General features: G+C 46.9%; 1 protein-coding gene across 4 annotated transcripts in view; it reads left to right on the forward strand.

Annotated features, from left to right (window-relative positions):
- The window catches only part of ADD3 (adducin 3), a 462930-nt gene that overhangs the window by 85946 nt on the left and 354561 nt on the right, over positions 1 to 22423 (forward strand). For all 4 annotated transcript variants that reach the window (XM_086922758.1, XM_086922761.1, XM_086922760.1 and 1 more), the window contains exon 2: positions 12104 to 12151. The gene's annotated coding sequence lies outside the window, so the exon portion shown is untranslated. The remainder of the gene's footprint in view (positions 1 to 12103; positions 12152 to 22423) is intronic.

Here is a 22423-nt window from a genome sequence, read left to right on the forward strand (position 1 = left end):
TCTTGAATGTGGGCCACTTTTTTCGTCAGTGCCCGGGCCGAATTGTGATCCCAATCCGACCCTGGTTCACAGCGACTTCAATGATCTTGATCCGTCCATGGTCCTGCCACGAGACGCTCGACAACCACTCTCCGCACTCAGAGCCGTCCTGCAGCTCCGAAATGACAGCGCTATGTGGAATAGCAGACGCGCGGTCACTAGCCAGCCGACCCACAGCAGCACACTGCACCATGAAGGCCGCGCCCCCAAACACAGCCGGAGCGGGCAGGCAGCAAGCGAGACCCGGAGAATCTTCCTCGGACACAGTAACCCGTCCAAAAGGCACCGCCGGAGTCCCAGGACACAGCAGCACGGCAAGATGATAAGACGGCACACAGACGGCTCCAGAGGAGCGCCGCAGCTCCACAAAGTCACCGGATACAGGCGGGAGAACAGCCACAGGATCCCACCTTTGTCGCCAGTAATGTGATGTCGAAACGGAAGTCTGAAGTAAGCACACCCACAAGTTGGCAAGATTATTCGTTGTCCTGGCCACACCAGGACCCTTTTATTTCAAAGTGAAGCCCCACCCCCAATAAACTAATTACCATCCCGCCCTATATAAGAAACAGGTGAGTCACAGCGACCCCTTCGGGTGCTAGACATGGTAAGGTAAGGGCGGTGACCACATCACAGGGAAGACCCTTTTGACTTCTCCGCTCTGCCTGTAGGCTTGTGACCATTGGAGAAGTAGGTCTGAGGTCTTGGGATTGTGGTGCTAGGACACGGAGCGTGGAAGCGGATGCCCTTGTGCATGAGCAGTACGGGAAGGATGTTTCATTGGTATTAGGTGAAGTGGAGGCAGCTGGACAACTAGTTGGAGTAGTTTTGGGATTAGCAGCTAGATAAGGCCACAGGTACCGCTTTGTTGTGCACAAGTTCAGGATGTATGACTGAGACTACACAGGCGACATGGAAGGCAGGATGTAGCCTGAGCTGCAGTCCCACCAAGTATGACTCGCCTCCCCCCAAAGTCCCCCCCCCCGCCTCCCCACCCCCGATGTATTTAATATTTCTGACGGATCGATTTCTACGATCAGCTGCGTTGCTCTGAACCTGTAAATATATATACAGAGTCGTATTGTAAACAAGTGTGGTTTGGTTTTCAAGCACTTTGTGTACTTTTATGTGTCAAAGATGAACAGCCTGGTCAAAGTAAACAGTTTATAAAAACTGATGTGTATCCATTTCACAGTGAGCTGGCCTGATGTAATCTTGTTTATTCAAAGCCCAATTAAAAGTATCTTGAAGCATAAACTGATCCCCACGATTCCGTATTTTGCATTGCTCTGTGTTTATGGAATATTTTACTGCACATTGTAACTGAAGGGAACACCAGCTTTCCGCTGTGTTTCGTATGGATACTGTGTTACGTTTGGCACTTCTGTTGCATTCCAGCTTTTAACTATGTCCAGTGTCCTGGTGCCTGCTTCGGGGTGTGGTCCATCATATAAACACTACTCCACCGAAGTTAGTCCCACGTGCAGACAGAGCAGGGATTTCAGCTTAAAACACCTACATGATTTGTGTAATTTTTTTTTTTTTTTACTGTTTTTGGGGACAGGCTCCGATTGCAGTATAAGGTCTGGCCTCATGTAATATTATTTTTTGGTATTTTAAATTGTCCCATGATGATCAAGTTAAGCTCAACACCTGCCCCCCTCCCCTTCTTGGTAGGCTTGGATACCTTCTTTTGCGTGTTCCTAGTCATTAAGTAATAAAAGAGCATTAAATATGCGTGTGAATACATGAATGAAAGTGTGTGTGTGTGCACGCAGGTGTATCTTAATATAACACAAATCCGTGCCAGAGCAAGGGTGCCTTGGGCCCTAGTGCTGGCAAGCAAAATGGGCCCTCCTTGCCTCTGGATGGGTAGTAAGAGACCAGCATAAATGAGGTGAAAGAGACCCCAACACCAGGCCCTGGTAGTACTGCATCTGCTACACGGGCAGTAACTGCGTGTCTGACTTGCCTCGGCACAGAAGAAATGCCACCTGTGTGTTAGTCTGAACCTTTGTACTGCAGGTTAACCTGATCTCCAGGGGAACAGTTCCTGTGGTGGGACCTGTAGAACAGCGTTCGAGGCAGAACTCTCTCTGTAACCAGATAGGTCTTCTACATTGAAGCTGGAACTTCAACAACTGCTGTTGCTTTGACAGGTGTTTCCAAATTGTATGAGATACGTTGTGGTACAGCTTTAAATTGTGTCCTACGCACTGACGCACAAAGCCTGTCCTTGTTTCTTTGTTTGCTCTGCCCGTTCGTTTTGGATAACACCAACAAAAGGTGTACCCGAAGACTGCTTGTTCAGTGGGACATAGAGAGGCCGTGAGGTTGGAGGCTGCTGTGGAAACAGAAGACCTCTCTTCAGTTGCTTGGGTGTCTGCCAACTCCAAATGTCAGCTGATTTCGCTTAACGCTTCTCAAGTTTTCAGCTTAGCAATTGTATCTCGAGGTAATCATTCCATTAGCGCGGGTGATTCGTGTACATGTGGTCGGAGCAACGGATAGTAGACCTAGATATTTCAGTGCAGATGTTTTTCACCACGTTGCATTTTGTGAGGTGTGTGCTTTTGTTAGCTTATTTTACTGAGTAGGACTAGTTTACTATTTGCAGGATCATTCCAAACACCATTTAACTTTAACAGTGTGTGATATCCTAAATTTTAGTACTCTAACTTGTGCCTTGAAGTAACTATAACTTGCGCCCCCGCCAGGCACAGTGTTCTCATCAATAATTTTTTTTAAATAAATCTTTTTATTAAACAATAATACAAAATTACATAAAATAACTCGGGTAAACGTCGGCAATGCAAATGCACAGGTTACAATACCTTACAGAATGAAACATTCCGCAATTAATTGTTAGGGTCTATCTGATTCTTGCAGTGCTGTATCGAGGCCTGACGTAGGAGGATCACAAATGTCACCTCGGTGACTATTCCACTCTCCCCAAATCTTATTCCATTTCCGCAGGCACCCCTGGGCCACATATACTGACTTTTCCCTAAACATACACCAATCAAGGTCATCTGCCCGCTTGGTGACCTGGGGCGGCTGGCTAGCTCCCCAGAGTTGTGCTATATTGCATTTAGCCACCATGTATGTCAACGTAACCCACTGCTTTTGGTAGACACTCAAATCAGATGGTTCCCACACGTTCAACAGACCTCTCCGAGCCTCTGGCCTCGCCTCCACTCCCAACACTTCCCCCAACTCAGCATGTATTCCGGCCCAGTATGTCTGTACCATATCACAATGCCACAGTGTATGCATCAGGATGCCTTCCCCTCCACACTCCCGCTTACAGGCACCACTCTCGGCTCGCCCCATTCGTACCAGGCGCGGCCTTGTAATGTAAGATCTATGCAGGATCTTCAGCTGCACTAACCGGAGCCGCATCTGAATAGCAACTACCTTGGGAGATGCCACTGCCTCAGTCCAGTCTTTATCGTTCAACTCTAGCCCATCTGTACACCACTGAGCTCGAATCTTCAGCATTGGGTCTTCGGAATGATTTACCAGTTTACGATAGATCAACGATATTGTCTTCTCTGGGATATGCCAGTCTAGAACCCGGTCCTCCAGGGGGGACGCCTCCGGGAGAACCGCACCCCTTGGGACAAGCGTAGTCAGGGCATGCCTCACCTGTAGATAGCGGAAATATTCGTTTTGATGCAAGTTATATTGTTTTACCAGGGACTCAAACGTGTGAACAGCTCCGTTCCCCTAGACATCCTTAATCCTAGAAATGCCACAGAGGCCCCACTTATCGAAGCCCTTGGTCTTCCACATACAACCCAACTTCTCAGAATTGAACAGAGGGGTGGCCAATGTAAGTCTACCGTCCCATCTTAAACATTTATTAGTGCGTGCCACACCCGTATCACATGTGCAGTTGGACCAGTCAGGGGGAACTTGCCAGGTCTAAAGTATAAAGCTCTATCTATCATCCCTCCGGGGGCTTGACCCCGGTCCATAGCGTAACCTGGGTCCCCCGGAATCCCATAGACTATATTGTTTACTGCCACCAACTGAGAGGATCAGTAGTACTTACGAATATCCGGAAGCCCAATCCCACCATCCTACCAAGGGAGGGTCAACTTGCTGTAAGCTATACGCGCACTACCCCCCCAGAGGAGCTGCCTCTGGACGGCCTCTATCTCCTTGAAGTAGGCTCCCGGCACCGGGTCCATCGAGTTTTGTAATACATACAAGAACAGAGGGAGCGCCATCATCTTGAACAAAACGGCCCTCCCGAGCAAAGAGAGAGGGAGGGACCTCCAGCGCTCAACGTCTGCCCTAAACCTACTCTTCTCATCAATGATTTTACAGCAAATGTTGCAGGGATATTCTCAATGATGTCATGATTGATGTAATATGTTGGGTAATTAGCAGTGCATAGTGAGGTCGCGAGATATTGTTACATTAAGGCACAAGTTATAGTTACTTGCGATAACTCTGACTGTTGTATTTCTGTGGTTTTGTGTGTAAAATCTGAACCTAACTATAACGTCCCTATAACCTGTGTTTTTTTGTATGAATTTCTAAAATTCTTATTTCCTTACCAGAACGTCCCTGTTACTTTCGTCTTATTTTCAGTGATTTTTTTATTTACATAAAGTAATATTTACTATATGTTAATCCAGCCACCATGCAAGGCAGGGAGTTGCGGCCATGCCCTTTAGCCGTGCACAGTGGGACGTTGGCCAAAAGGCCTAGTCTGGGGCTGTCTCACCCACCAAAGGCAGCCTGTCCAAGAGAGAAGGGCAGGCAACCACCCCCCTCCCCTGGGAGATTTCGGGCTTTGCACATTTTGCGGGGGAGGGGTTAGTTGTTTCCCTTCCCTGGACCAATTTTGGCCCTGGGGACCACATCTCCCGGGGCCTTGTGCATTTTTTTTTTAGGGGAGGTACGTGGCCCCCATCCTTAGACCTGGAACATTTTGTGTGTGGGGGGGAGGGGGTAGTGTTCACTCTCCCACGGCCAATTTTTTAAAAATTCTTTTTATTTGACAAACTCACAATGTATAGTACTACTTTAAAATACATGTCCATATATTCCTTCTTTACAATATAATCCCCTTGTTCTATTTTGTTCCCTCTGATTATCACTGTCTTCGCAATTTCCTGTTTGCACTTATGCGCTTTCGCATGGCCAATTTTAGCCCACAGGACCCCATTCCTTGGGGCCTGGCCAACATAGGGTGTGTACCCTGGAGCCCACCCAGGCATCCACCATATCCTGATTGGGGGCCGTAGGGGAGCGCCAACGCCCCTGCTGGCTCCTCTCATCCTGTACAAAAGGGGGTGGTGATGGACGGAGCATCTGAACCAATCAAACACTCACACCCAGTCACATCCAGCATGAGCCGGCATTGCTCCCACCCAAAGGGAGCAGCTAAAAAATGCTGCAACTTGTGGGCAGGAGCAATATTCAGATCGGTTTCCCTGCATGCATCACTGTGGGCAGGGAAACAGATCTGAAATCCCCTTCCAGCTGGCTGGAGCATTTTAAAAGCTCCCGCCAGCTGGGAGCAGACTTCTTGTTTGCTCTTGCTTGGGTTTTTAAATTGCTCCCACCAAGCAAGAGCATACAAGTTTTCCGGCCTGCACCAGTGCAGGCAGGGAACCTGCTGTGTCCCAGGGGTGGGCACCACATGAAATAGCAGTTTTCCTGCCTGAGCCAGTGCAGGCAGGGAAACTACTATGTCCCAGGGGTGGACTCCTCAGCCCCCCTGCCCTTTGTTATTGCGGACAGGCCTTGTGGGATGGGGGGGGGATGCACTGCCTCCTCCCTATTAATGTGTCTTGACCCTGGATGTTTGGGTCCTCGGGCCGAAAATGGCCCGGGCGGAGGGCTACATGCGCCCTCCCTCTTTTTACCTATGTCCGGGAGATGGGGTCCACAGGCCCGAAATTGGCCAGGGATGAGGGGGGGGGCGTGTCCCCCTCCCACGTTTTTATAAGGCTGGGATCCCCCCATCCCCTATATTTATATAAAGAAGAAAGACCTGGCCCATCTGTGGGCTAAATTAAGGAAGGTTGGTAGACCGCGCTTGCTTATTAAATATTTTATTTTTTATTTTGCTGCAAATGCTCCGTGAATTCACTGCAAATTAAAAAACAAACATAAGGTTTTGGGCTCCAGGCTGGGTCCCTGTGGGGCTCCACCACCTGGCAAAAAGGGCTGGGGGTATTCCTACCCTGACCCCTTGTGGGTTTTTTTGCGCGCCCATCCTGGTACTTAGTCCCAAGATGGTTGCCATCCTCTGCGTCTTTAGATATACATCCTTTTTAGGTCGAGTTTACTCGAACCTAATGTTGTCAACCCAAAAAATTCCTTTCTAGAGGATTTTGGACAGTGCACGAGAGTCACGTGACTCCTTGTGGACGAGCATGCCCAGCCCTCCCACTGCCAGCAGCATTTCTCCACAGCCACCAGGCCACATCAAAGGCTTCCCCAGCACTGCCCCGCCCATCAATCACCCTCCCACAGCCAGCAGCATTTCTCCACGGCCGCCAGGCCACATCAAAGGCTTCCCCAGCGTGCGCTCGGCCGGCCTCTGGTATTTCTCCTCCCCTAATTATTCACTTCACTTTGGCCGCCAGGCCGTGACTTACTCGCATTTCTCCTCCCACCAGCCCATCGCAGCCTGCCCAGCCGTCTCTCCCTACCACTTAACCCTGCCCCCACCACCTCTCGATATTGCTGCTTGAGCTTTTCCTATTTAAACTTGTGACCCTTCTGGCTAACTGCCTACTGGTGTTCTGTTTGTATAAGTGGATGGCTGCTGTACTTGTAGCGATACTGTGCTTGTTTGCTATGTGATTCTTTATTGCGTGCCTCTCTTATTCTTGTTTTTAATCCCCGCTTTCCGCCCACCCCCGCCACAGCAATGCCAAGAGCTTGTCCTTCTAAGTTTCAGGTTGAGTTTGTTTCCCTCACTCCTAGTTATAACGATACGATCACGATGATACTTTCCTTAAGCCTCCCAGTTATGTAGCATGCCCTCGAGCATTTCGTTTTCACTTATGCACAGTCAAGCCGATAACATTTTCCCCATGCCTCCTAGTTTTACAGCATTCCATCGAGTGCAACCAGGGTTTATTTCTTTTACAACCGAGCTAAGCAAGCTCTCACCCAGCCGAGCGTACTACACCATGTACGGAAGCCAACATCACTTTTAAGTTTTTCTCCAAGTGTGTTTTTTATTATTATAATGAATCTGTATTTCCCAGGACGTGTTGCTTATGGAGTCAACCTGGCAGAGTCTAAAATCACTACGGAAACGGGGTCACTACTGTCCCGATGTGTGTTGCTAGAAAGGCAACAAAAAGAGTCTGTGAATAAAACAACAAGTGGGTTCGTTCAGGAAAAGGGGTTTTCTTGCACTAGCTGGCAGGTCGCGGTGTGCGTCCAAAAACGTAGTATTTAAAAAATGTTGTTGTTGAAAAATTGCGTGGCGACGGCTACTCTTGGTGGACCTCTGCACTATAGTCCTTTGTAGTCAAAGGAGACTGTAGGCCGCATGGGTATGCTGGCATGGGCTCAGTTGGTAGTCAGTATCTCGTGAGCATGCAGTAACAAGGCGGGTGATTAGATCTTAAATCCGTTCAGGGAGCATCGATGGCGTACAATGTCCTGCAACTTAGTTAACATGGTACGTCCTGGGATCGGCTTGACTGGTCATGCGCTGCCCCACATCTTTAACGTCCACCCCAGTGAGTCTCCTTGCCAAAACTTAGTTTACTGAGGACATACATTGCCACTTCTTCTCTGTAACACAGAGACTGTACATCTCTTACTTGCGTTATCGCTCACACCCCATATGCTCATTCCCTCCCATCCTACCGACTTCAAAGGAACGCCGCTACCCTGCTCCCCCGCACCCCCGCCCTCCCACCACGCAATGCCGAGAGCTTGTCCTTCTACGTTTCAAGTTGATTTTGTTTCCCTCACTCCTAGTTATAACAATATGATCACAATGATACTTTCCTTAAGCCTCCCAGTTATGTAGCATGCCCTTGAGCATTTTGTTTTCACTAATGCACAGTCAAGCCGATAACATTTTCTCCATGCCTCCTAGTTCTACAGCATTGCATCGAGCACAACCAGGGTTTATTTATTTTACAACCGAGCTAAGCAAGCTCTCACCCAGCCGAGCGTACTACACCATGTACGGAAGCCAACATCACTTTTAAGTTTTTCTCCCGAGTGTGTTTTTTATTATAATGAATCAGTATGACCAGTCAAGTCGATCCCAGGACGTACCATGTTAACTAAGTTGCAAGACATTGTACTCCAGCGATGCTCCCTGCACAGGGCACTCAGCTTGAAAACACTTGACTTGCTAGCTGCAATGCTACATCCACTATGCTTTGCCTCTAGACACTCACTCACCCTCACACCCTCACTTTCCCCCCTCACAGCCCTCTCACTCTCACTCACCCTCACCCCCTCACACACCCTCACCCTCACACCCCCTCCACCTCATCCCCTCACCCACCTCCCCACCCTCACCCTCACACCCTTAGAACGCTCTCACCCTTACCCCCTACAACTCTCACCCTCCTACCCCCTCACCCTCCTACCCCCTCACCCTCCTACCCCCTCACCCTCCTACCCCCTCACCCTCCTACCCCCTCATACCCCCTCACCCTCATACCCCCTCACCCTCACACACCCCGTCACCCTCACACACCCCCTCACCCTCACACACACCCTCACCCTCACACACCCCTTCACCCTCACACACCCCCTCCTCCTCACACACCCCCTCCTCCTCACACACCCCCTCCTCCTCACACACCCCCTCCTCCTCACACACCCCCTCCTCCTCACACACCCCCTCCTCCTCGCACACCCCCTCCTCCTCGCACACCCCCTCCTCCTCGCACACCCCCTCCTCCTCGCACACCCCCTCCTCCTCGCACACCCCCTCCTCCTCGCACACCCCCTCGTCCTCGCACACACCCTCGTCCTCGCACACACCCTCGTCCTCGCACACACCCTCGTCCTCGCACACACCCTCGTCCTCGCACACACCCTCGTCCTCGCACACACCCTCGTCCTCGCACACACCCTCGTCCTCGCACACACCCTCGTCCTCGCACACACCCTCGTCCTCGCACACACCCTCGTCCTCGCACACACCCTCGTCCTCGCACACACCCTCTCACCCTCCCACACCCTCGTCCTCGCACACACCCTCGTCCTCGCACACACCCTCTCACCCTCACACACCCTCTCACCCTCACACACCCTCTCACCCTCACACACCCTCTCACCCTCACACACCCTCTCACCCTCACACACCCTCTCACCCTCACACACCCTCTCACCCTCACACACCCTCTCACCCTCACACACCCTCTCACCCTCACACACCCTCTCACCCTCACACACCCTCTCACCCTCACACACCCTCTCACCCTCACACACCCTCTCACACTCATACACTCTCTCACCCTCATACACTCTCTCACCCTCACACACCCTCTTACCCTCACAACCCCTCATCCTCACAACCCCTCATCCTCACAACCCCTCACCCTCATATCCCCTCACATCTCCTCACCCTTCCTCACACCCCTTCACCCTCACACCCCCACCCCCTCACGCCCCCACACTCCCCCACCCCCTCACACCCCCACACTCCCCCACCCCCTCACACCCCCACACCCCTCACCCTCACACACCCCCTCACCCTCCCTCATACCCTCTCACACCCCTCACCCTCACTCACCCTCACAACCCTCACTCACCCTCACCCCCCACACACCCTCACCCTCATCACTCAGTACCACCCCAGTATCACTCAGCACCACCCCAGTATCACTCAGCACCACCCCAGTATCACTCAGCACCACCCCAGTATCACTCAGCACCACCCCAGTATCACTCAGCACCACCCCAGTATCACTCAGCAGCACCACTCAGCACCACCACAGCACCACTCAGCACCACCACATTATCACTCAGCACCACCACTCAGCACCACCACAGCTCCACTCAGCACCACCACAGCTCCACTCAGCACCACCACAGCTCCACTCAGCACCACCACAGCTCCACTCAGCACCACCACAGCTCCACTCAGCACCACCACAGCTCCACTCAGCACCACCACAGCTCCACTCAGCACCACCACAGCTCCACTCGGCACCAGCACAGCTCCACTCAGCACCAGCACAGCTCCACTCAGCACCACCACAGCTCCACTCAGCACCAGCACAGCTCCACTCAGCACCAGCACAGCTCCACTCAGCACCAGCACAGCTCCACTCAGCACCAGCACAGCTCCACTCAGCACCAGCACAGCTCCACTCAGCACCAGCACAGCTCCACTCAGCACCAGCACAGCTCCACTCAGCACCAGCACAGCTCCACTCAGCACCAGCACAGCTCCACTCAGCACCAGCACAGCTCCACACCACCACTCAGCACCTCCACAGCATCACTCAGCACCTCCACAGCATCACTCAGCACCTCCACAGCATCACTCAGCACCTCCACAGCATCACTCAGCACCTCCACAGCATCACTCAGCACCTCCACAGCATCACTCAGCACCTCCACAGCATCACTCAGCACCTCCACAGCATCACTCAGCACCTCCACAGCATCACTCAGCACCTCCACAGCATCACTCAGCACCTCCACAGCATCACTCAGCACCTCCACAGCATCACTCAGCACCTCCACAGCCTCACTCAGCACCTCCACAGCCTCACTCAGCACCTCCACAGCCTCACTCAGCACCTCCACAGCCTCACTCAGCACCTCCACGGCCTCACTCACGGCCTCACTCACGGCCTCACTCACGGCCTCACTCACGGCCTCACTCACGGCCTCACTCACGGCCTCACTCACGGCCTCACTCACGGCCTCACTCACGGCCTCACTCACGGCCTCACTCACGGCCTCACTCACGGCCTCACTCACGGCCTCACTCACGGCATCACTCACGGCCTCCGCAGCATCACTCACGGCCTCCGCAGCATCACTCACGGCCTCCGCAGCATCACTCACGGCCTCCGCAGCATCACTCACGGCCTCCGCAGCATCACTCACGGCCTCCGCAGCATCACTCACGGCCTCCGCAGCATCACTCACGGCCTCCGCAGCATCACTCACGGCCTCCGCAGCATCACTCACGGCCTCCGCAGCATCACTCACGGCCTCCGCAGCATCACTCACGGCCTCCGCAGCATCACTCACGGCCTCCGCAGCATCACTCACGGCCTCCGCAGCATCACTCACGGCCTCCGCAGCATCACTCACGGCCTCCGCAGCATCACTCACGGCCTCCGCAGCATCACTCACGGCCTCCGCAGCATCACTCTGCACCATCACAGCATCAATCTGTGCAATAATTCATTAGGAGGGGCGGCCGTGAATTTTGCCAGGGCCGGTTTTGGTTCCCAGTCCGGCCCTGACTAAGATCTAGCTTTCTGCCAAATTTGGTGTCATTTTGTTCAGCGATTCGGGTTATAGTCATGTCTGAAGTTCTTATGTGAAATTTCATGGGAAAACGAGTTTAGGGACCCCCCCTCCCTATATAACTATGTGTGTATGTATATATGTATATATATATATATATATATATATATATCATACATGTATAGTTAGCTTAACTTTACCTACCATCCGTCAAAAAGGCACCAAGAACTGCATGCGTGGTAAAGGCACTGCATGATAAAAACATTGCTGTAAAGGATGACCATTGGGCTTAAAATTACAGCTGCACGGCTGTGAGTTTGATTTTCCTTCTACCTAGACTGCTCATGGACGGACGTGCAAGCATTATTGCCTAGCATAATGAACCTTAAATAACGTTTTTTGCACTGATAATGTGAAGGATCCACATTAACTCACAATGTAGGACTTATGGCAGCAAATAACTTTTTTGCTTTCACAGGAAATTTACTATGTTTGCACCTCAATCTGTGTTACCGAGCTGAAATTTGCGCCTGATTGTATACTGCAACTTAACATTTATTTGACTGTTTACAAAATATGTTGTGTCCATAAACACTGATATATTTATCCTTTTGTTTAGGTGTAGGAGAACAGCACATCTAGAAAGTGGCACATTTTGAAAGAAAAGGTAAGGAGTTGATTTGCAGTTCCCTTGCCATGTTTAACAACTAAGTAATTGCAAGATCACAAAGTAAAGCAAACCTTGGCAAAGCCAATAGATCTAGGATTGTATGTTAACGCAGGGAGCATTAGCATATTAAAGCAAGACAAATGGGAGGGAGTCAGCAGTAGTAGACAACAAACAGGGCTAAAGTAGTCCCGTATGCCGCTCTCGAGTAGTGGAAGGATACATCCAAAGAGGTTGTAGCATTAGCTGGGCTGAACCCTGATATGATTGGCAAAGCCTCAAGCAATTTACCTCCATGGGCTAGTCTAACAAACTACTGCTTGAAATGTGACGTACTCGATGTTCATTCTGTGTAAATTGTTATATGTAGGCAGCTGAATTTTCAAAAGCCAGTTACTTTGCCCGTTATATTCACATCTGTCAGAATATTTTGCGCACTAAACTGGTCCGAGAACACTGTAATGACTAGTTTAATTTTAAACAAGGCACAGAAAATTTGTAGCGTTAAGTAATTGGATAAATATATTAGAAAGGCATACAGTGAATTCGCAGTAATTCCTTTGTAACCATGCTTACATCACTGTTGGTTACTTGTTTAGTTTATAGCCGTACCAAATCACTTAAAATCTGAATAATGGACATTTAGATCTACCTTGTCTAAAGCTTCATGGTGGTGGTCAGTGGCTAAATTCTGTTTAAGGATCTTAATCATGTTTATTTTGTTAATTGCTTATAATATCCGTCATTTGAAGTTAATCGCCCGAAGGTGTGAAACTGTGTTTTGCCAATCATTATTTTGGGGTAGCTATTGTCACCAAAGCACTCAAATAAGGAGACTTTAGGCCAGTGAAAATTGCTGATCAGCCTCCTATTACAGATGGAATTCAGGCTTGGAACATGGACTCACTCACTCGCTCAATCATTCTGACATAGCAAGAAGTACCTGCAAGTAACTTAAATATGCCCGAACTACGGTCTTGATGTATGAAATTTCCCTTCACAAAAATTGATCACAAATTTTCACCGACTATTTGCTGAGGAAACGTAATTTTGCAGACTGACCTGTGACTTAAATTTTAAATCGTATTGGGTCGCATTCGGACCTACCTCAGTATTCAATGTTCATAGGGTAGGTCGGAAATTGTGAGCCACTATGACTGGATGCCATCAAAGGGATGGTGGCCGGCTGGGGTGTGCAGACCATAGGTGTGCATTTTTAAATAAACTCAACTTTTTTAAATGCAGTCTGCTGTCCTTAGAGGAAGCCGGGCTGCATTTAAAAACAAAAATACATTTGTTTGTTTGCTTGCGAGTTGGCAGTAGTCCTGTGGACTACTTCCTACATCCTAATAAACGTTTTATTTTTTAAACTTTCAGAAAGGGAAAGTGGTTCAAGGGGCTCCATCCTATTTGCGCAATATGTTAACACCACTTGGAAGTGTCAGCAAAATTTCTATGATTTGCAACCCTATTTCAGTCAGAAAACGTTGATACATACTTTAACAAATTACTATTTGGAAGGGATGCTCTAAAGACGCCCTTTCAAATAGCAATTCGTTATGGGGGTTTAAACCCATTTTGTGATTCTTTAACGTGTTACAGAAATGAAAAATGGATTCCGTACATAACAAAAAGTAATATTGTGATTGCGGACCCGGGAGTTTAGCAAATGGCAGGCTTTGCGACCTCAAAAAGGCTTTGTACATCAGGCCATATGTCTCTTAATCCACATCAAAACAATTGTTATATTATTTTGTTTTGCTTATTTGTTTCCTTACGAGCGAGAAATTGACTCAATTTTTGTTTTGTATTTTTTATTATTATAAATATGTTTATCAGTTTAATACTGTATCTGAGCTGTTAGGATGGACTTGTGTTGTCTTTAGCATCAGCCGTAGTGTAAGGATTGTGCTTGGGTCGATTAGTTTATGTTGTGATTCCACTGAGAGGAGGTCTACTCATTCCAACTTTTCTTTGGACTCCTTTACTTTTTTGTGAACCATTTTAAGGTTAATAACATACCCTAGGGTCTGAAATTTTTATTTATCTAGAGGAGACTGTTCAAATTTTGCCACTGAAAGTGAAGCCTTATTTTTGGTCCTAATCTGTTTTCTCCCGTATGACTCAAGAAGCAACATCACAATTTGATTGGTTTACAAGCAGGCCCCCCGCCTACTTCAGTTGGTATGGCTGAGTTAATACATTGGGTCATCAACAGTGAATGCAATATGATCTCATAGCTGACTATCCATGCAACCTTCTGCATGTGAAAAAATGTCAATATAAGTGGGTGAAAAAATGTCAATATGATTATCAGGATGGGTAACTGTCCCTTTTAGCTGCACACACTATCTGATTATTTTATATAATCAGGTAGTGGTTTTGAAGTAAAGTTTAAGAGAAGTAAAGGACTTAACTTTTTGTTCCATATTAGTGTTATGGTTGACGATAGCAGTTAATGTTCATATCCAAAAAGTGTGAAAAATTGACATTTTGGGTTCTAATCACTGCTCCTAGATTTTCTCACAAATATATTCTAGGGTACTTGTTCATATTTTAGGGGTCCTTTAGTAAATTACCATACTTATACTAAGCATGACAGAGCTTAGCATAAACTGAGTTCAAACTGAATGTTGTAAATTTTGAGGCTGAAGACCAGTAGTTGCCCATGTAACAGTCTTGACACAGAGCTTTAGTTCATGCCTGATGAGTTAGTGCTAATTAATCTTGATCAAGAGAATTTAGGCGATTCTTACACATTAGTGAAGGTCCCCAAGAACTAGGCATTGGAACCGGATCTCAAAGTATTGAATTGATGGTCCGGCTACAAGGGGCGTCATCTTAAAGGGGCAGAATAATAGGTCTGTCCTTGAGCTCTGTGTTCTTCATCGGGCCAGATATTATTCAAACACTAAGGAAAAACAGTGAGGCTGATTTTAAGAAAAATGCAAAAAGAATAATTGATGGACAGAATGCAGAACAATTTCATACATTCACCCCAATACAGAGATCTGGGCCTAAGTCCATCGTTTTTTTGCTCACCATGCCATTCCAGTTTAAACTCAGCCATATGCAAATCAGTCTTCACCCTGCGCCCAATGGGAACAGTCCAGCCCGAATTGCCAGGTCGGGTTCTCCCAGGACTGGAAACAAGCATCCTAGGACCGGTTTCGGGGGTTTCACCCCTAGTCAGCCAGGATAGCTTGACCCCAATGGCATGGAGAGCCCAGTGTCCACATCTGGGCATAACTGTTCCACTCAGGGTGGCAAATACAAAAAGAGCAATTGATAGACAGAATGCAAAACAATGTCATACATTTACCCCAGAACAGAGATCTGGGCCTAAATCCATCATTTGTTTGCTCCCCTTGCCATTCCAGTCTGGGGAGGCATGATGAGCAAAAGAACATGGATTTAACCCAGGTCTCTTGACTGGGGGTTAATATTTTGATTTGTTCTGCATTCAGTCCATTTGTGTTTTTTTGCTTTCTTGCCCAAAGTGTGCTTGGTATGTCCAGAGTAGGTCCTGGGCTCACTGTGCCACTAGATTCAAGCTAGCCTGGTTGATGAGGGGTGATACTCCGAAACCGGTACTAGGATGCTTGTTACTGGTCCAGGGAGGACCTGGGTTGGCAGTTCGGTCTAGACTGTTCCCATGAGGCACAGGGTGAAGACTGATGTGCATATGGTTGGGGCTAAGCTGAGTTGGCATGGTGAGCAAAAGAACAATGGATTTAACCCAGATCTCTTGACTGGGGGTAAATGTTTTGACATGTGTTCTGCATTCCGTCCATCATTTGTGTGTCTTTTGCAATCCCAAGAAAAGCCATGATTCTCAGCTGTAATGTAGATTTTCCAACTTGCACGAAGGAAAGTCCAGATTCTGATATAGCTACAGAGACTATTGTTATGCTTCCAACTCTTTCATTTCTCCTGATGATAACAAGTATCACGGAAAAGCAATTCAAAATGGTCAAACCTAAGGTACCAAGAATCTCAGTGGAAAGGGTTGACGGATGAAAAAGTCGGCAATTTGTGATTCGTCTAAATACTCTGGACATCCTCTGCGGTGCTTCCCTCATCATTCCAGTTGATATTTCTGCATTCTTTGGAAAACCACCACAACTCCCTTTTCTTATCTGTGCAAGAAATGTCCTCTCAGACTCCAAAATTTCCTTCACCATCCATTGTCAGTCTTTTTCTGCTTTGTGATCTGTCACAGAGTCAAAAGGAAACCCTGTATCTGGGCGAATATATTCTAAATCTTGCATCATAAATATTGGGCCATCAAACTTAATTTCCGTTAACAAGCTTCAAACGTGTAAACGTAGGATGAATAGTGATTGCCTCTGTCATAAACAGGATTACAACTTCCCTTCACTACAGCTGGGAAAATCTCCTTTCAATGACAGGAATGTATGCAACCATTATGCTTGTTCAAAGCCAGCATCAGCATTCAGGTTGTCTGCCCAGTGGGTTTAAAATTGTCCCTAAAAGTGGACCCCTCAGACAAGTCCACTGTCCTCTTAATGTTTACCAGTTGGTTTCCAGGAAGTAATACTCAATATGGAATGGGATGGAAGAGGATTTATAAAGCGCATGGTTACCCGTAGGCATCCCAGCGCTAAAGAGTAGAGATTACTGTGGGGAAAGCAATATTTTATGGAACTTTAGGGAAGAGAAAAGTTTTGAGAAGCTTACGAAACTTCTGAAGACTAGGTTCAGTTCGGATCTTAAGTGGAAGGGAATTCCACAGTGTTGCGGCATTGACGGAGAAACAACGTCCTCCTGTTCGTGCCTTCTTTATTTTGGGTACATTAGCAAGGTACAGATGGTCAGATCGGAGTGCCCTGTTGGCTTTATAGGGGCTCACCAAACTCCTCAAGATGGGGGGGGGGGGCTCTGCCCTGTAAAGATTTATGCATAATGCACAGATTTAAATGTAATTCTCTCGCTTATTACCGTGACTTCCTGTGTGAAATGTGTACCAAACTGCGCTGCATTCTGCATGACCGTACTTATCTACCCAAGCAAGGGTAGTGACTGGGAAAATTTGTCTCTTGAAGCCTATTACCATAATTCATGTACCAATATATCAAAAAAGACCTGATTGTGCTCGGACACAAACATTTTCCAAGGATCCTAAAGGCAGGGTAGTAATATCTCTGCTCAAAAGCTGCCATTGTAAAGAATGCCAATGGCAGCCGGACCTGGGTATCCAAATTTCAGTGTTTGTCAATCCACCAGACTTGTACCCCACTAGTCGGTGTATACAAGAAAAAATTTGTGAAAGGTCAGAAAGTACCTTACGTAAGCATCACCAAGGGATCTGCTGGTAGTTGGCTCACGTTTTTCATCATTGGTGACTTAAATGACCCATATTTTATTTTTTACAGTCCTCACAAGAAGTCCTTCATGCTTTTTGACGAATCGGCAGTTTGCATTGCTAAGTAGGCTGATTCCTGTGCGTTCCCAGGCACCGAAGACCTCCTTTGTATGTTGTTGCCAGAGTCAAATGATTAGTAAAGATTGAGCAGGGAGAGTTTTTGTGACTGGAACGAAGATGCCTCCTTGACTGAATTAGTTACATTTGGGTTATATGTAATTGTTTTTTATTCTAACTGGCAGCCATCTTGGGTAGTGTACTTTTTAAAGTCTTTTAATCTGTCTGTGCTGCCTTTTGGAGCAAAAAAGATCTGTGCATAATACCTGCCACCAGACATACCATAGATGGTGGAATAACATACTTCGGAAGAGAGACTAGTGCGAGTCTGTAAGAGAAAGAAAGTGCACTCCTTTTCCTACCCATGAAAACAAACCACACATTGTGAAACAGTACCTTGGTGAAAGTACACAAAAAGCTTCCTGATGAGCAAAGGAAATGGGTGTAGGGTGGGGACAAAGTTTGTTAATGTTTTTTAGACAACCTCGTTAAAAAGTGTCTGGAGGCTCCAGGTTTTGCATGCATACCCAAGAGTTTTATACTAAATAAAGCAGTTCACCCGTGGCACGATAATCTAAGCGCTGTTATTTTAAGGTGCAATAATAAAGTAGTAAGCTATTTCACAATCGCAATGTTTCTGAGGGCCAAGGTTGCCCCTGGCTCAGCTGTCCTGAGGGCACATGTTGATTCGGACTTGGTATTCACGCTATTCCTATGCAAGTGTTCTTTAGTCTAGATCCTGTTACTGATAGATAAAATTTGTGTTTTTCCTGAGGCTGTTTACTGTAGAACTTCTCATTATTTTTCTGATCTTTGTATCTCATGCCTGTATTTCTGACTGGAGGTACTGATCCTCTACAGAGACGTCTTTCATCCTACAGAGCACGGGTTCAGTGGTCCCGAAGTCACTGGTAGAAACCATGTGATCACTTCAGCACAGTCAATACATTGCTTGACAACATGAACTTTAAGATACTTCTTCTCCCATCCCCACCCAAATCTCTTTTTCCCAAAGGTTTGAAGGGTGATTGTTGCTGAGACCCATCTCCCCCCACTCACCTTTTGCATTCCCCTTAAGAGAACATGTCAAGTCCTCTACCTAAATCCTTCTACCCTAAGCTTGGGCAACTGCGTGATTGTTAATTTAATCAGTGGTGGCATTTGAAGGTTTCAGCACTTGCAGGCTTTGATGCCAAGCGGCCTCGGCTTTTAGCACCACAAAAGCATTTATTTAAAAAAAAAAACATGACTAGACGTGTCTATATGTTGAGATTCTCCTTGTTGTTTGGTGCAATTTTTACTGCATGGCGACGTTTCACAATACTTTTTTCTGGGAAAAACATGCCTGGGAAAATGGATCACATGCGGAATGAATTGTTGCACGGTATTCAGTAAAGTGGGGTCTTCTGGGTAAGATTGTGCTGTTGCTGTGCTCACATTGCTTGCTTTCAAACACTGATGCACATGTGAAGTTTAGTGGAACAAAAATGACCATGAACATGCAAAGCAAATTCTGTTTATCCACGCACAGTGCTAACTTTTCAAGCATTTGCTAGCAGGCACTCCTGCATTTCCCACAAAATTTACATTCGAAAGATCTAACTTGGTATTAAATACACGGGACAACATACCAGTCAGCCTATTTTTTACCCATTTGTATTACTGTGACATTTATTTACTCTATAGAACAAACACGTAGCTAAATTACTAACATTCTCCAGTTTTCCCTAGCCTATTCCACAATGGATTAATAGTGTGCCTTTAATACAAATACGTGTTTGGGGTTTGAACGTTACAACGTGGACTATACACATGACCATGAATAGGGAAGACCGCACACCGCCCTCGGATATTTCGAATGTCCACGTTCAACCCCTCATTATCAGGAGCTGAGAGAATGTGGGGTAACGTGGAAGCTTCAACCTATAGGGTTAAAGGAGGTCTCTGCGTTCTCAAACCTCGTGAGTTGAAAGCCATTTGAGGCGGTTATTCGTCCACGTTGCTTCGGGTTTCTCTCCCGAGGCTGGCTGTCCTTGCTGTATTCCTTCGTTTGCTCTGATCCATGCAGGGCTTTGAGAGCTTGTTGGGGTCAGCACGCATTAGCAGCCTGCCATGTTTACACGTGATTGTACCTTTGAGGCGGCGCTGCACGCGCGTGCACACACAGCTGCGGAGTGTTTACTACTGCTTTGCATTTGCATTGTGACTTTGGCGAAAGCTGCTCGACACGGTGACTCAGCTTCCGGGTGACCCGCCTTCAAAGCCTCTTGCGCACTCCATCGCACCACTAGTTTGGAGCTGCATTTCTGAGGTTTCTTCATATGTACGCGTGCGCGGGGGACACAGTATTCTTATATTCTTGTTATCTGGACCATGTAGACAAACTCTTTACCTTTGTCTTGTAATTCTGGTGTACTTTCTGCTAACTCGTGAATACATACGCCTGTCACCCTACAGAATTCAGCTCAAGAAAGATATGGGCATCGCTGTTGGATAAAGCAGTTTTCTAATTTCTGCTGTTCCCCCTGGAGTGGCATAGTATAAAGGAGGGGAGCCTTCCAGCACCTTAATCCAGATACGTTGTTTGATTCCACTGTTTCTGAAATGGGATGAGGACTGCATCAGACCTATTAATAAGCTTTGGGTGAGATGTGCACATATTCACATTTTATTCTTGGTGAGTGCGAGAGGTACATACGTTGTGTGTTGGTGTGTGAGTCATGAATCATCTCTCCTGGTCATAGAATGCTTAATTCTGTAATGCTCTGCACGTTTGAATTGCATTCAGAAACCAATAACGTTATGACAGGTTTTTCAAGAACATTAAAGTTTTTTGTTCTGTTGCAGAGTGCCGTGTGGGAGACTGTGCCCCCCCCGCCCCCCCCACACACATCTTAACATATGTGGCTTGTAAACTGCATTCAGTGGCATATATCTGTCCCAACTGGGACAGACAATAGTGCCCAGGCACCAAAATAAAAGTAGCCCAATTAGTGATTAAAATACCTAAAAAGTGGACCATGCTTGCAATTTTGGACAGTTTTAAACTTGTAAAGACACACTGTTGTAGTGCTTTGCCAGTATGGAAGACTGCATAGGTTTGAACTTGCCGCAGGCAGTGTTTGTTTTAATATCTGGGAAATCAACCATACAGACTGACCCAGTAGACCATAAAGCAGGCAGACAAAAAGCTAAACAACTGGCCCACACACTGAACTGTCTGGCCAGCCCATTGGGCACTGCTTGATTGCCCTGCAGGCCTGTCCAACCCTGGTCTGTACTATTGTTCGTGACCATAACCAGTGCTGTAATCATTATTTGTACTATGGCATTATTGAGAACGGTTGGGAGAACTAATATTTATGTTGCATTGTATACTTTCCTGTTTTTCTGGAATGGCCTGATCATATCCAGACCCTTTGCATACCTTCATGCTAACATCAATATCCTGTAATGATTGCTGAAATAATTGCCTACCGTCTGTAAACAGGCACCTTTTGGTTTTGTTTGTTCTGTTTTACTAAAGTGCATCTTGTATTGATCAAACTCTGGATCTCTGCCCAGCTGCGAGTGTTGCAAAGCAACAGTTGGTTATTTAATTGCATCCTATGTTTACCAGGATATGACCTCTATAAATCCTAGGTTTACAAAGAAATTCAAACTGAGGAGAGCATTCCGCTGTAATATTGGGAGTGCCTCAAAATCATTAAAGATGAATCTTCAAGAATGGGACATCTTTCTTTCTTGTTCCTTTCCTTTGCCTATATCTGTAGTTCAGGGAGCAGAGTGTCCGTTTCCTCGGTTTCTATTTCTCCCTACCTCCTTTTTCCCTGTCTGAGAGATGAGGTTGTGAGCTGACAGCCATGCTTGGAGAAGTCCGTGTCCAATTCCAGAGCATACTCTTTGCACTTTTTTAAATAAAAATGTGCCCAATGTTCTTCTCCCTCCTATTTATTGAGAATGTTCAGAGGCACTCAGTAATCCTGACAGTGGTCTGGTATACCTGATGTCTCCAAAGAGCGTCAGTAGGGTGGTTGTGCTCCACCAACTTAGCAATGAATGGTTGCTCAAGTATGGCTCTCCTGTTGATATCTGCTGATCAGCCATTCACCAGAAGCATGCCTGTATCTGTTCCTTCACATGGAAATGTAATCTAATTCTCTAAGGTGAGTTTTGGAAGGACTGATTCACTGTCTGAATGGAAATGTATGGCTATTGCGTTAATCCTTCCTATTGTAAACCCGTGCACTGTTAGATTAGTATGTTCTCTTTCAAGGGGAGTTCTTGAGGATGCAGATTTTATCTCCTCTGGAACGAACCCTGGTTCTTGTTGGGTTTGGTGCTTTTGCCGCCATTAGACCGCAGCAATAGAAGTAAATGGTGATGTGAGATCCATTTACCATATTAATTCCTTCCACATACCAACATTGGTACTAAATTGAGAGTTGCAATACTGTTTTATTTAAAGGTTTCCTGATTGAACATAAAGTTATTAGAGTTGCCCAGATTATGAACGTTTCATACCATAGTTCCAACTATGGTTTTGACTACTACCGCTTTACAATTCATCAGTGTTTAACAGTTATGAATGTTAAATGTGATCCACCAGTACTCAACATACCATCTTCTAATTTGAACTATAATACATTTACAGCATGTTCGGTCATTCTACCACATGCTAGGATCATTGAAATTTAGTATTCTGGCCTCCTGTGCACACTTGGTGAGACGCTTTGACCACCAACTGTTTAATCAGCAGCAGTATGTTAATGGAGTTTGTTTTTCCTCTGAGTAGTGAGGCAGAGATGACTGCTAGGCGACTTCTCCCA

Source organism: Lissotriton vulgaris, chromosome 5 (genome assembly GCF_964263255.1).
Source record: "Lissotriton vulgaris chromosome 5, aLisVul1.2, whole genome shotgun sequence".
Classification (NCBI taxonomy): Eukaryota; Metazoa; Chordata; class Amphibia; order Caudata; family Salamandridae; genus Lissotriton; species Lissotriton vulgaris.